A 14,279-nucleotide genomic window follows, 5' to 3' on the forward strand; every position below is an offset into this window, starting at 1 on the left:
AGAAAGGACAGATTTCAGGAGCGCTTAAGTTTGAAAAGTAGTCTTTGTATATATGGAGTTCAGCGCATTTGTGGTGCACTGAACATTCCATGATGCGATATAAATCTCCTCACAACCAACTCTCTTCTCTCTCCTTTGTCCACCGCACGCAACCCTACCTCGTTCTTTTGGTACGGCCATAAGTGGACGTTTTGAATGCTGCTTTGTTTGTTTACGACTGTACGGTCGTCTACGAGTAAAGAGAGCGGGATTGGAAAAAGTAGGTCTGCGCAGTGCGCGCGACCTCGGACGCCCTCACAGTCGGACTCAAAAGCCCGCGGAGGCAAAAGCTCGGGCGTGCAGTAAATAAACCGTTGCGCGCGCCGACTGCCAACGAAGAAAAACGAAAAGAAAGACGGCGGGGTTGCTGTTTTTCGAGCGGTACATGGCACGCAGCAACCGGCCGGTCGGCCGCAGGCGAAACTTGCAAGTTACCACAACCACCACAGGGACTGTACACAACAAAAAGCGATGGGAGGACGACGTGCGGCCACTGCTCGTCGTCGTCATCGCGGCGACGATCCGACAGACACGGCCGCCACAAAAGGATGCGGAGAATGAACTATAGTCGCCGAGGGGACAGCCCGCTGTCTATTCAGGAGACTTCATTTTTGTGCACTCGCGCGCGAATACCGAGAGACTTTTGATTGCCTGCGGGTGCTCGTCAGCCAAGGCGTACCCGCAACGTGTGGCGCGTCTCGTTCCACCAGGCGACGGGCAAGTCACTGTTTATTACGCCACCTTGTCGCTTATACGGGGCGTGCGCGCCTCAAAACTGGCTTCCCTGCTTGCCGCTTTTGACAGCGCACGTAACAGTAGGCGTGCCAACGACAGTCCTTGCAACTGCGGCGCCACGCGTGGCCCGAAGCAGTCTGTCCGGTAGGACCTTCGAATGCCGCCGCTGCACGATGACGTCATCTACCACCCGAGAGGATACAGTCGCGCTTCGAGAGCGGACTGGCTGGTTGTGATAGTGCTACCGAACTCGACCCGACAAGCGTCAGGGACGCGCACATGCGCGCAACCACCGAGAGGTCAGAGAGGCAGCGCTCGCGTGCACACGTGACGTCGTGCGACGGGTTCTATCATGGAGGGTTCTATCGCAGCAAATGATCGCGGAGTCTACCAATGGGAAAGTTTGTTGTTACGACGCGAGAGAGTACAAATGACTCTTCCGACGTTCGATACGAATTAGCTACTTGTTCGCAGCGGACATCTATGCACTGTGGTTGAGCGCAGACTCGCTCTTTTTATATGTTTTTTGTTCTTGGCAGTAAACGGAGTAAAATGAGATTACATTGGTTTAAGAAGCATTAAACAAACGACTACATGTAAATAAATTGACGGCAGTTCAGCTAACGTCAAGTGAACTCAAGCGATCTCTTGTATAATGCACACATTATATTTATTGGCTGCTTAGCTCAACCCGCAGAAGCGAAACTGAGAGGAAGGTGCAGTAATCTAACGAGATAATGCTATTGGTGTCCGAGGCGATATATCTTGTGGCAGTGTGTGTGCGGTAAAAGCCGAGAAATTCGTTTCGTGAAGGTCGGCAACGGCAGGAGAAAGTGTGCGATAGTATCGGTTCATCGATTCTCGTGCTAAATAACTCTGGCGAAACGAGGCATGCGCAGCGGGTTGCTACTGCTGCGCTTGTCTCGCTTCTTATGCAAAACGACCTTTGGCGGGGTCCTTTCTCTCCCACCTAAGTTTTGTTCTTCCTTAGCCCCGATATACGTCGTCACTGGGGAATTACGCGTGTGACTGCCTCAAAGACTTACAAGGCTGCGAGCGTATACTTTATGTTACGCAGTTCTGACGGAGAAATCTGTATACTTGTTTTGAGGAAGATAAAACTATATCATTTGCTCAGACAGCAATCTGGATCAATGGAGATAAAACGTAGAAAGAAGGAGAACTCGTTTGGTTTGGCTGCCAAGAACAGGTTTTCAGGTCATCCTGTTTCGTGAATAACCCCCGCACGAGGTGCAAAAGTCTAATGCTTTAGAAGAATAGGAATCCAAGATAAAGGTACAGTCGATTATACGCATTCGGTGTCTTTTGTAAAGTTTATGGGTGACATTTAGCAATTGCAGCCGTGAGGACAACACCACCGGTTCGACGGCAGCACAGCACATATTTATGGTAGAAGAAAATTCCTTGTCAATACGCTTTTGAAGACGGGGAGCTCCGGTGTTCACCGATAGGTTACGGCGGTCGGTCATTCCGGTGTAGGTATACAACAAAGGACATCATAGTTGAAATCAAGAAGAAGAAATGGATATGGGCCGGGCACGTAGCACGTCGGCAGGATAACCGGTGGTCATTAAAGGGACACTAAAGGCAAATATTAAGTCGACGTTGATTGTTGAAATAGCGGTCCAGAAACCTCGTACCGCTGCTTTTGTGCCAAGGAAGTGCTTATTTTGAAATAAAATCACGTTTTTAGTGGTCCGCATCGCGTTAGCGCGCTTCAAATCTCCCGCCTGAAAATACGTCTCTCATACGTCACTGCTGCCGTGCCCAACGTTGCCCGCTTTTACTGCGCGGCCGCCGACACTAGTAGCAGCCGAGCGGAAGTAGCGGGACCCACAGTAACAACAACGGCGCTGCGGCAAAGACTTGCTCGGATGGGCACATTCAAAGCCTTCACCAAGTTGCGGTTGGTCTCGTAATCCTCAGTACGAAAGTGCAGCGAGCACACACGCAGAGGTTTTGACTGTTTAGCACACTGGCGCAATGGCATGACACTAAGCCACTTCGAGCGTAAGGGTTCATTCCGCGGCACCCAGTGAAAAGACACACCGGTTTCCTTGCTCCAGCACTGGCGTTGTGCACCATTCGGGCGTCCGGCAATATCACACGCATGCGGCATTTTGTCGAACTTTCTGTCAGAGCGACTTTCACGAGCGCGCAAAACACGCACGGCAGTACGCGATCCCGAAACTATCACTGAGACGGGCGAGGCACAGTTCGGCGAAAACGGAACCTTTGAACCACGCGCGCCGTTCCCCATGGCAACGCCACGGAGGTTTTGTTTTCCATGAATCAAGCGGAAACGAACAAACAGCATTTTATTACGTCTTTTGATGCTCGGAATGTTCTTTTTTTTACTGCTGTTAGTTTGATTACTAGTGATTTATTGTAGGCCGACTTCCCTACGTCATCGGGATCACTTCGAAAATGTCCCACTCGTGGCGCTCATCATGTGATACATTTAGCTTAATTTCTCGGTAAGTAGGGCACTGCTGTTGATAACATTGCCGTTTTAGAAGTTGTCATACATTGGGCTTTCACTCTGACATAAATTGTTATTTGCCTTTAGTGTCCCTTTAAGGGTAACTGACTGGATTCCAAGAGATGGCAAACGCGCGAGGGGGAGACAGAAAAATTAGGTGGGTAGATGAGATTAAGAAGTTTGCAGGTACTACGTGGCAGCAGAAAGCACAGGACCGGGTTGATTGGCGGAACATGGGAGAGGCCTTTGCCCTGCAGTGGGCGTAGACAGGCTGATGATGATGATGATGATACAACAAACAAACACTCCATTTACATTATGCGTGACAGCGAATGAAGCGTTGCATGGGCTACGTTAAAGGTAAGTAAGAAGGCACTTGCATAATATCTGCCTACTATGTGATGGCCTTGCGCAGGTTCCCTGGGTGACAATAATTCCTGTTGAGCCGTAAAGCATGCCCCACCGCAGTGCTCTGTAACATCCCACACATCTCATTTGCGCTTGGTCGGCGAAAATTGTCAGGCGCACACGAGCGGAGAAGTTAATGCTTCCACATACAACGTCGGCGTAGCCGTCCATTACTGGAAAGCAATATTTAGCAACTGAATAAGAGCTATATGAGAACGTTAGATCGTCGAGTATATTGTATAGACTATAATTATAAAGCCCTGAAATCCAAATGCCCTTTTTGTCCTGCATTGTCTGCATGGTGATATGCTCTATCGCATATTCACTGTTCAGGGAGTGAGGTTTGATCATCTCCAATCAAAAGCCCGAGGGATATCGGGCGAGGGAATGGCGCAGCAACTCGAGGGCCTGGAAACGGGTGTCCCATAAGGGGTATTCAGACGGGGGAGGAATGCTCGGGGGAGACGGGGGGGTTGCGGATCACGTGACCGCGACGTCACGGATTAGCGAGTGGGCGTGACCCCCCCGCGCCTCCTCGGAGGAGACGGGGACGTTTTCCCCGAAAGGACAAACAATCCCCCGGCGGTGGGGGATGTGGCGGAATTTCTGGCTCTTGTTTGGCCACATTGTTGCACTTGCTCCTGCAGAGAGCGGCAGTGGGTGTCCAGTCTGCAGTTGGGGTCATCTGTAGCTGGGGTCATCGTCGTCAGCAGCTGGTGAAACGGGCGGTACAAGCCACAGGAGTAGTCTGGTAACACTGGTCTCCCCCTCCGTTCGCCCCGTCCGTGTGAGTGGGGGGCATTTGTGGCGACTTCTCCTCGCGAGTTGACGTCACTAGGCTCCGCCTTTACCCCCCGAGCATTTCTCCCCCGTCTGAATACCCCTATAAGCACGTGAAAACGTGCCGCAGACACCACGCGCTTGGCGCTCTGGGTCCCGTGCCTAACAGGAAATGGACGCCTTCGTCGGGTCATTCTGAGTCATCGGCGCGGAACCACCAACTAAAGGAGCGCCGCCGTCATCGCTTGCGTAAACAAGTGCCCCACCACATAACCTCCCGCAAAGCTCTGCATGGCGGCCCAACAAGTGTGACAGGTTCACGCACGCGCAATTCCTCCTGTGCAACGATCACTTACTTCCGTCAAACGGGCCGTGCACACACGAATGGATATCCGTGCAGTCTCACGCTGCACTGTTGCCGCAGCCACGAGTGTGCCCTTGCGAGGGATGCGACGACAACGCCACTGCAAGGTCGGCACGTAAACGTATAGCTGTATAAAGCGAAAGGTCTGCTTTGCGTTTGCGTTCTTTCCACCTTTATTTATTTATTTATTTATTTATTTGTGACAACCTATCGGCACACGTGTGCAAACATCATTGAAGACCTCATAATCTAGCGATTTAAATTCGATTTCTACAACTTCAACAAGATGCCAGAGCACAGGGAACCACACCGCGTCACCGGTGATCAGCCATCAAGTATAACAGGCGCGTTGTCCGGCGGGTTTCTCTTTTCCTTTTCTTCTCTGGAGAAACTCTTGGAGCCGTGAATGCCGGCTTCTTCAGAAAATGAGCTGAGCAGAATGCACCCTTAAAGAAATTTAATGAAATTTTGCATTGACCTCTTCTTCTTCCACTGAATTCTCTTTGACTTGCTGGAAAGACAACCACTCTGCAACACAACGACACGGCTGGGAGGTCGTCGGCTGCCCTTTCAGAAACGGCTTGAGCACCGAGTCAACCTATCAGCAGTGGACAAAGTGTAGACTTCAAGGTAAATGCGAAGGAAGTGGGTTATTATTACGTTGGGTACTGTGGGGACACTGGCGGCGTCGACCAACTGTACACGGTGATCAACGGCGCCGCCAGTGGTGGTGCAGGCCTCGCACCACGATTATGTAGGCTCCGTTTCCTAACATCAGGTGCAACGGTATGGAAGCTAGCGAGACTTCTTGCAGTACATCCGTTCGCACCAAGAAATATAGTCCACCTTCCTGCCTCCATTGCTAGAATTGAAGAATCTGCCGCCTTCAAATTTGCAGTTATTGATGTATTGTTGTCAGACCACTCCTCTCTGTAATGCCCTCGGGCCCTGAGGGTATGAAAATAAATAAATAAATAAATAAATAAATAAATAAATAAATAAATAAATAAATAAATAAATAAATAATGATTTTACTTCCCGTAATGCGATCTCTTTTTCTTTTTCGTTTTTAGACTGAGTAACAAATGAAAATGCTCTGTGCCTTGAAAATAAACAAACCCTGTTATTTATACGGTTGTCAGTAGGTTGTTTTGGATCGCTTAATGTCTCTCTGTTTTTCGCATCGTGGCCTCCGCGATTAGTGCCGTTAACGCGCAGCCGGAACTGATCGCGGAGGCCACGTTTACAACGACGAAATCCAAGCGCGAGACGCGCGGACTTGCACATTCTGCTGACCGAACTTCGTGCGCGTAGCTTTCACAGCGTTGCACCCTGATGTATGAAACGGAGTATAGATATGAGAGCGACGGCAACCCGTCAGCGTTGAGAAAACGCGCCAAGCGTCCCAACACGCTAGCTTGTGCGAGAGAAATTAGGCAGTTTTAGAATAGCGTACGCAAAGCTTTGCGTTGGCTTTTCGCGCAACTGCGCATGCGTCGTACGCTAACCGCTTGCGGGCTCCCGTTAAGTGACGGAAATAGCGGGCCGCAAACGCTAACGCTAACTTAGCGTACGCTATTCTAAAACTGCCTATTATCCGTGAAACCGACAACCTTGCGGAAAACGCGCCAAGCGTCTAAAAGTATTTGCTTGCACGGAGGACATACTTAAAGGTGTTCTACTCCGCCTGATGTGGCGTAGTGGTCGGAGCATCGGGTTTCGGTACAGGAGGCACAGAGTTCAAATGGAATCGTCGTGCCATAGTTATTTAATGCTTATTTACGATACTTATTTACTAAAAAACGCCACGTCGCTGCCGCCGCCCTTTCTGGCCGGCCCCGGTTCTCAGCTGCGGGCACTCTGGCGGCTTCAGATCGACTCAGCGGGTGATTTTCTAAGCTGACGGTCTTATTGCTAATGCAAAGGGGCATTTTCATGCGTTTTGAGAACGACTAAGCGAATGTTTACTGCAAACATACGGGGCCGATAAAATTACGATAATAATATCTGGGGTTTAACGTCCTAAAACCGCGATATGATTATGAGGGACGCCGTAGTGGAGGGCTCCGGGAATTTCGACCACCTGCGGTTCTTTAACGTGCACCTAAATCTAAGTACACGGGCCTCAAACATTTTCGCCTCCATCGAAAATGCAGCCGCCGCGGCCGGGATTCGATCCCGCGACCTTCGGGTCAGCAGTCGAGCGCCATAACCACTACACCACCGTGGCGGGGCCCGATAAAATTACGAACTGCGTATCTTATATATATATATATATATATATATAGTTCTTTTAATTTCATCAACCTATTGTGACACGTTATGGACGACCGTCGGTCCCTTTTAAAATGTTGCTTATGTAAGGATGCCGGCTTACAGTTCTCTCTATAGGATAGCAATGAAATGTTCCTTCATTTACACACTCACTTGGACCTATGAGCACACCGTCCCGGGGGCTGTGCTCACGAAACGGTTTAGTGCGAGTCAACCTATAACTTAATTATTCAAGAAGTTTTCTGAACGTGCAGCCGACCGTAACGTTCAAGAATTGTAAAATGTTGTGTTAACAAGAAGCAAGTCCTCAATACGTGCACGCCCGGCCGTCTGAAATTTCACGCCAAAATCACAACGCAGTATATGCGAAATAATTCATCGCGTACACTTCCAAATGAGCTTAATCGAAGCTGCTCTCCTTGCGTTAACCATACGTAGGCCGGAATCAAGGCCATTATATATCTCCGAAATGGCAACAAAAACGACCCACTATAGCGCATTTGTTTACAATAGCATAATGCAATCATAATGTAATCTAGCAGATTGCCTCGAGGAGCAGAGTGGCACGGCATAACGCCAACATGCTATCCAAAGTAATCCCTTAATAGGTACCGCCGCTCGAATGTGAAGTGGACTGCGCGTGACGAAGCATGCATGCGCCGCGTGCAACGCTGGACGGCCGCTTTGGGATGCCTGCATATCTATAAGCCCGTCAAGCGTTAACAAACAAAAGGACGACAGGCCACTTCCGTCTTGCAGAGACGGTGCATCACTTCCTCCGGATTTGCATGCGGAACAATGCCGCAGCGGGAGATGTCTTGGAGATGGGGTGACCACGCACTCCCTGAGTAGCCAACAGGAGCACGCGTGCAGCCTATTTTTCTATGCCGATGGTCACTCAAGCCACGCCGTCATCCGTAGTTGCACTGGGCGTGTTCGTTTGCGCTGCATCAAGCGCTTCCTGAGGGCAGAATACAACAGGACGCGCGAGTGGTGCCGGTATTCGTGCGCGAACAAACGAAAGAAAAGAAGATTAATAAAACGTGCGCAGACGTCCGCCTGGTGATTAACTGCAATGAGGCGCATTTGGAAAGAATTTATCAAAATCGCATGGAAAAAGCCCGCGCTCTTATGTGCTGTGCAGCAAGAAGACACGCAGCCACTGAACACTCAGCAATGGTGCTTTAATAGAACCGGTACATGCAGGCATTCAGAGCTGCAGCAGCCATATGCAGTCGAAACTCGATTTTACGAAACCCGATTCTACGAACTTCCCGATTTAACGAACAACTTCGGATTCCCCTCGCAGTTGCCCATAGGCTTAATGCATTTACGAACTCGAAATAACGAAACAAATTTCGCCGCCAAACTCGATTTAACGAAGCCTTCCGGGAAAAAAGATGCATAAAAAAGGAGGTTTCTCCAAATGTATCGCGTCTAAAATGTCTGGCAGTGTGCTGCCAGACATTCTAGACGCAGCCGGGCAGTGTGCTGACAGGCTGCGTCGAGGCTGCGTCGGGCTACAGAAGCCCGCAACACGAGCAGGAAGAGACATCGCCCAGATGGGAAGAGCTTCGTCGGCGTGACGAGGCGGCCGCAGATCATAACTTCGACGACTTCGTGATCAACGATGCAGACACGGAAACTTACACAACAGAAGTTTTCGACGACAAGGAGATAGTGCAGCTTGTTCCGGCGCACAAGAGGAGTCTGAAGATGCGAACGATCCGGATACTGTCGAAGCTCCCGTGCCCACACCAAGCCAGGAGATGGACGCCGTCGACCTCCTGAGACGGTTTGCTGGGGCACATGAGGGTGCCGAGGACGCTTTGATTTCACTGGCCAGCTACGAGAATTGTGTGCTCCCGCTGCTCACGAAGCGCGCGCAGGCGAATATCACGAACTTTTTTACTAGGCAATAAATTTTGTCGTTCTCTCGGTTTTACGGAGTTCCCGATTTAACGAACTAATTCGTGGGTCTCGATCACTTCGTTCAACTGTATATGTGAGGTAGTGCTTATGGGGCTCTGCCGCTGACCCAAAAATCGTGGGTTCGAAACCGCCGTGGCGGTCGCACTACGCTGGAGTCGAAATGGGAAGAGGCCCTTGTGCTTAAATTTGGGTATACGTTAAAGAACCTCAGGTGGATGAAATGTCCGGAGCCCTCTATTACAGCGTGCCTCATAATGATCTCATGGTTTTAGCACGTCAAACCCCAGCAATTACATAATTATTATTTACATGCCATAGTATTATGTTATCTATCACAGGCTATAGTTATAACAAGTCTCTATTTTCAATAAAGATATTAGCTTTTATGCTTAGCACCTTCATAATCCACACTTTAAATATACAGTTCCTTTGAATTCCCGCGAAATTGTTTCGTGGCTTAACAGTATAAAAGCCGGAACAAAATTATCTCTGAATAGGCACGCTACCTTATTGATGCGGCTGAATTCATACGTTCATGTTTTTTTTTTCTTTGGCGACCTAGTCAGGAAGCACGAAACACAGCATACAGAACTCGACCACTTAATATTAGTTCGTGGTCGCGTTATGTAGAATGTAGAATGAGTGTTCTGGTTACATATAGAACACGCGAAGATAACGAAATACAGACGTGTCACCGTACGCATTATATTATAGTTAACGAAGCCAGGAATTTACCAGCTGTTTAACAACCGCGACGCCGACGCGTGCCCTATAGTATTACGAATTTGTAATTGTTCGTGGTATCATAGTCGGTTACAACCTAGGAACAAATGTAAGCTCCGCCCTCAGTCGTCACTGTCCCATTCAGAGAGAATTTGTATACATGCCCAGTCACATTTGCTCATTCCCATGATGTCAAGCACACCTTTCGCGTATTTCAGGTAGGTGATTTTCCCATACAGACACATGTTAGTGCATGTTATAGTGTTGCTTGTTTTCGCTTGAAAACATTAACTTTCTGCCAAATTTCAGCAAATATTCCGACACCACTGCTCAGCCAAACGTAATGTTTTTAGGTAGGAACGACAAACTGTTAATTCTTGGTATGCGTAGCATTTACATCAGCAGCCAAAAGGTACGTAAGGTGTGAACGCAAGCCACCTACAGCGCGACTCTCTTGCACTGATGAATGTCAGGCGCGCCGCAGTGGGGGTGGATCTTGTGTAAATTTTTAGCTTGTAACCGACTGTAGGCGTAGCTCAAAAATGATACGGAAAGAAAGAAAGACACAAAAACGACGCTTATAAAATTCTGTAGGATGAAAGTCAATAACTGTTGGGGTTTAACGTCCCAAAACCACGACATGATTACGAGGGACGCTGTAGTGGAGGGCCCCGGAAATTTCGACCACCTGGCGTTATTTAACGTGCGCCTAAGTCTAAGTACAGGCGCCTCAAACATTTCACAGATGAAAGTCAGTGCTCATACTTCATCGTTGTGGGTTTCTTTTTCGGTCCGTCTGGAACTTAGCGCTACAACTAAGAGCGCAGTCACACTATTACAGCTTGCTGTATCGAAAATTAGCTTCGAACTGAACGAGAGCCCAAATGTTTCGAAACCAGCACAAGAAAGGACCTGAGTGCGAACACATGTCACGACAGAATGAGCCCGCGGAAAGGAAAGAAGCGCACGCACTTCATTTTCCGCGGCTTATGGTTCTTTACAGCGACGAGGCGGGGCTGAGCTCAAAGGGAAGCGTGCCGCGTGCAGCGTCCATCGTATAGTCGAGCTCTGCATTGTTTGCTGCTCCCCGATACGAAATACTTACGCGACAGGCCGTCTCACGCTCATATAGGCACGCTCGCGAGCAGTGGACGCATTATGAAACAGACTGCCCTGTCCCCGAAAGTCACGCTGACATGAACTGGTTGCCATACAAAGGAGCGAAGAAGAGCACAATGGCTCCGGCCGTGGCCCGTCCGAGACCGGCCGATAAGGGCGGCGCTGTGGCGCTTACTTGGCAGCTGACAGAGCGCGCTACGGCGATGTCTCCTCCGATGCACAACGCTGGCCAGACAATACGGCAAAGACGCCTTTTGTTGGCCAACAACAAAACGGGACCTGCGCACTCACGCGGAGGAGGACCACGGCGTTATTGATTCTTCCGAACGAGCTTCACGGCCGGAACACGCGCCGTATGCGCTGGACATTTGTAAACAGGGCACATCTGACCCCCTCCCGTTGTTGAAGACGCACTAACGGCTGCACTGATGAGCACGGATGCCACGACGCGCAGCGTTTCGGCATGCGAAACGGCTCTCATATATGTTTTTTACTTTTTTTTTGTATGCTCGCCATAACGCTCGTGTGTGAACATCCAGCGCATACTGAAACCTTCTCGGGGCCAAAGAGCGACTCGCTGCGCTTGCAGCAATCATGCAGTGGCATCGCTCTCGCATCTCATGTTGCTGCGAAGTCGTATACGGAGGCACTAAATGGCTGCCGGGTTCGTATACATTCACTTGGCGCTTGGACAAGTCGCGACTAAACGTACGTATTAACGATGGCTGGGAAATTGCACATAGATGCTAAACATCTTACTCGAAATGCGCGGTTGCGACAGAATTTCGCTGCGGTCCATCAATGCCTTCGATACCGCCCGATCGGAGACATAAAGATGCAAATGCAAAGTCTTACAATACACCGTATAGAGGGCTTGCATTCATCATAGAGTTCTGCCGATCATGCATTCATAACTTGGCGTAGTAAAAGTATGTGCTAGCGTAAGGTCGACGCATCAAAAAAACGTGAAACGCAGACAGCAAGAATCGCCTCAAGGACTCACGGTGACCCGTCGGGACTATACAACGTTTTGCCGCTGAAGACGAGATCGCAAGTTTGATTCCCGCATAGAACTCCCAGGTTTGAGGGTGGCGGAATGCAAGAACTTTGTTCACGGAGCGAGAACGAAGGAGTGTGAATAGCGTGATCACAACCTATATGAACAATTCTCGAAGTGGGTGTTGGACGTCACCAAGTTTGGGACGCTAAGCCACATCTTGTTCTTAATTTTCTTAATATTTTTCTACACGCAAGATAACTGTGTTGTGTTTCAACACGCTCTACTTCAATCGGCCATGTACTGCATCTTGTATGGCGCGTTTTAAGGTCTAGGTTGTTTCTTCTAGAAGATTTTATTTCAATGATCCAACAAGATCAAAACAGTGTGCGTCCAAAACGCTGCAAACGTTTATGGTGCCACACCTAGCTACAACGTTGCATAAGGAATCCCGATGCCTCGTTACATATAATCATATGGTGGTTTTGGGACGTTAAACCCCAGATATTATTATTATCGTTACATATAAATACTATGTGCGAACCGGTAGCGTTATTGGCAAGTGAATCGTACGCCATTAATTGATTATATGAGGAATCGCGCCGTATAGGGTAAGCTCACAGTTTATGGCGGTATAAATGTATATATGCGCGATTATCTTGGCAGCCGTAGTAAATATCTGAAAGCGCCACCAATGTAACGTAGCAGCGTGTTTTTGCAGCGCGTTTACGACGCACGTACGACATCTCATGACGCGGAAGGAGAAACTCGCGCGACAAGGGTTTGGAAAAGGAGGGCGACCCCAGATTGAGCGCCGCAGCAGGGAACGCGGCAGCACCATCCATCATATTGCCGGGCTACGGCAGAGATGAGGCATTCGTAGGACGTCTCGTGTTTGCTGAGACACTTGCAGCTCATTGTCCTTTCGCTGGGCCAAACAAGCGCTCCATCAACAGCGAACGGTCCTCTCCGTCGCCGGGGACACAGACGACAGAAAGCAGAGGAAATGGCCGCCGTGGCTCCTTTGTGTCTTACACGGAGCGGCACATAAACAGCATTATAGTATATATACAAAGGAAACTTACACCCTTAAGGGTGTTTTCGTGCTTGCAACTTGCCCCTACTGCACTCATAGTAGTGGGTGTTTCAGTGAACTAATACCCACATATGAAAGGCTATTTTGTTGAAAATACACGCACAATGGGTATTTTGCAGGTATGGCAACCCTGGGAGGGAAATGCATGGGGCGCTTTTTTTATGGGGACATTTGCTATTCACTTTCTGCTTATATAGCTCGAATGGCTGCCAGTGCCGATGGTCTTAATCGAATGGCCCTTTGCCAGAAGTTTAGTAGGGAAGAAAAGAAGCGGCGCAGTATATCTCTGCTTAGATGCAAACTGTGGAGCTACAGATTGCCAGCCGGAAACGCTACATCTCGCCGCCATTCCACCGATGGTACTTTTTTAAGTTATTTCAATTCCTAGAGAGCGAAGTAAAACCCTTCTAGCTGCCACAGTATGGGCTCGCGCTACAAAGGTGATCTATAAGCCAACACCAAGGTGAAAGCTAGCAGTGAAACCTGAGAGGCAGGAAAGGAGAGAGGAGGACAAAACAGTTGTGTCTCCTCATTTCACTACCTGTGGGCGCCACCTCTCCACAATAAATGCTGCGTTATTATTATTGATAGAAGACTGCTGCATACACACATGCGATTGCTTACTCGCTTAAATGCTGCATGAAGCACTACAATAATTACTGCGCAGAATATTGTACGGTCGCCGATAGTGCATCAGAGAGAACATGCACTTGACAAGTTATAAATGGATGATGATTAGCAGCTGATATAAAAAAGAACAACAACGCCAAACTGAAACAATTTATACGAAGCCAGTCGTAAAGACCAGAACTTCGAGGCACATTTGGAAGCAAAAAAAATTAAGGCAGCTTCGCACAAGGGGTGCCAAGCCTGAAGGAAGTGCGGAGCTCGGAGGCCTTCTTTGTTTCTAATTATTAAATGCGAAGCATTTCTTAGCGAACCTTTGGCACTTTGAGCGTTTCTATCTATCTATCTATCTATCTATCTATCTATCTATCTATCTAGCTGCCTACGTCTGGGTGCTCTCATGATCGCCTTCTTAACTTGCTGTAGACCAAAATTGGCATGGGAGGGTAAGAGGATTTGGCGAAGATGATTGCCGGGTCATGACATGAATAACGTGAAAATCCTGTCGCGTACGTCGTCAAACCCTTTCCACTACACATGTGTGGCACATAACCGTTTACCACGGGCTGCGGTGTACGGGTATGCGCCACAGGTGATTGACAGTTTATATCTACCCAGGAACGGCGAGAACAGACATTGGTAACTGAAATGCTAGAGCATTAAGGAAAACAAACATTGGCAG

This window comes from Rhipicephalus sanguineus, chromosome 1 (assembly GCF_013339695.2).
Source record: "Rhipicephalus sanguineus isolate Rsan-2018 chromosome 1, BIME_Rsan_1.4, whole genome shotgun sequence".
Classification (NCBI taxonomy): domain Eukaryota; kingdom Metazoa; phylum Arthropoda; class Arachnida; order Ixodida; family Ixodidae; genus Rhipicephalus; species Rhipicephalus sanguineus.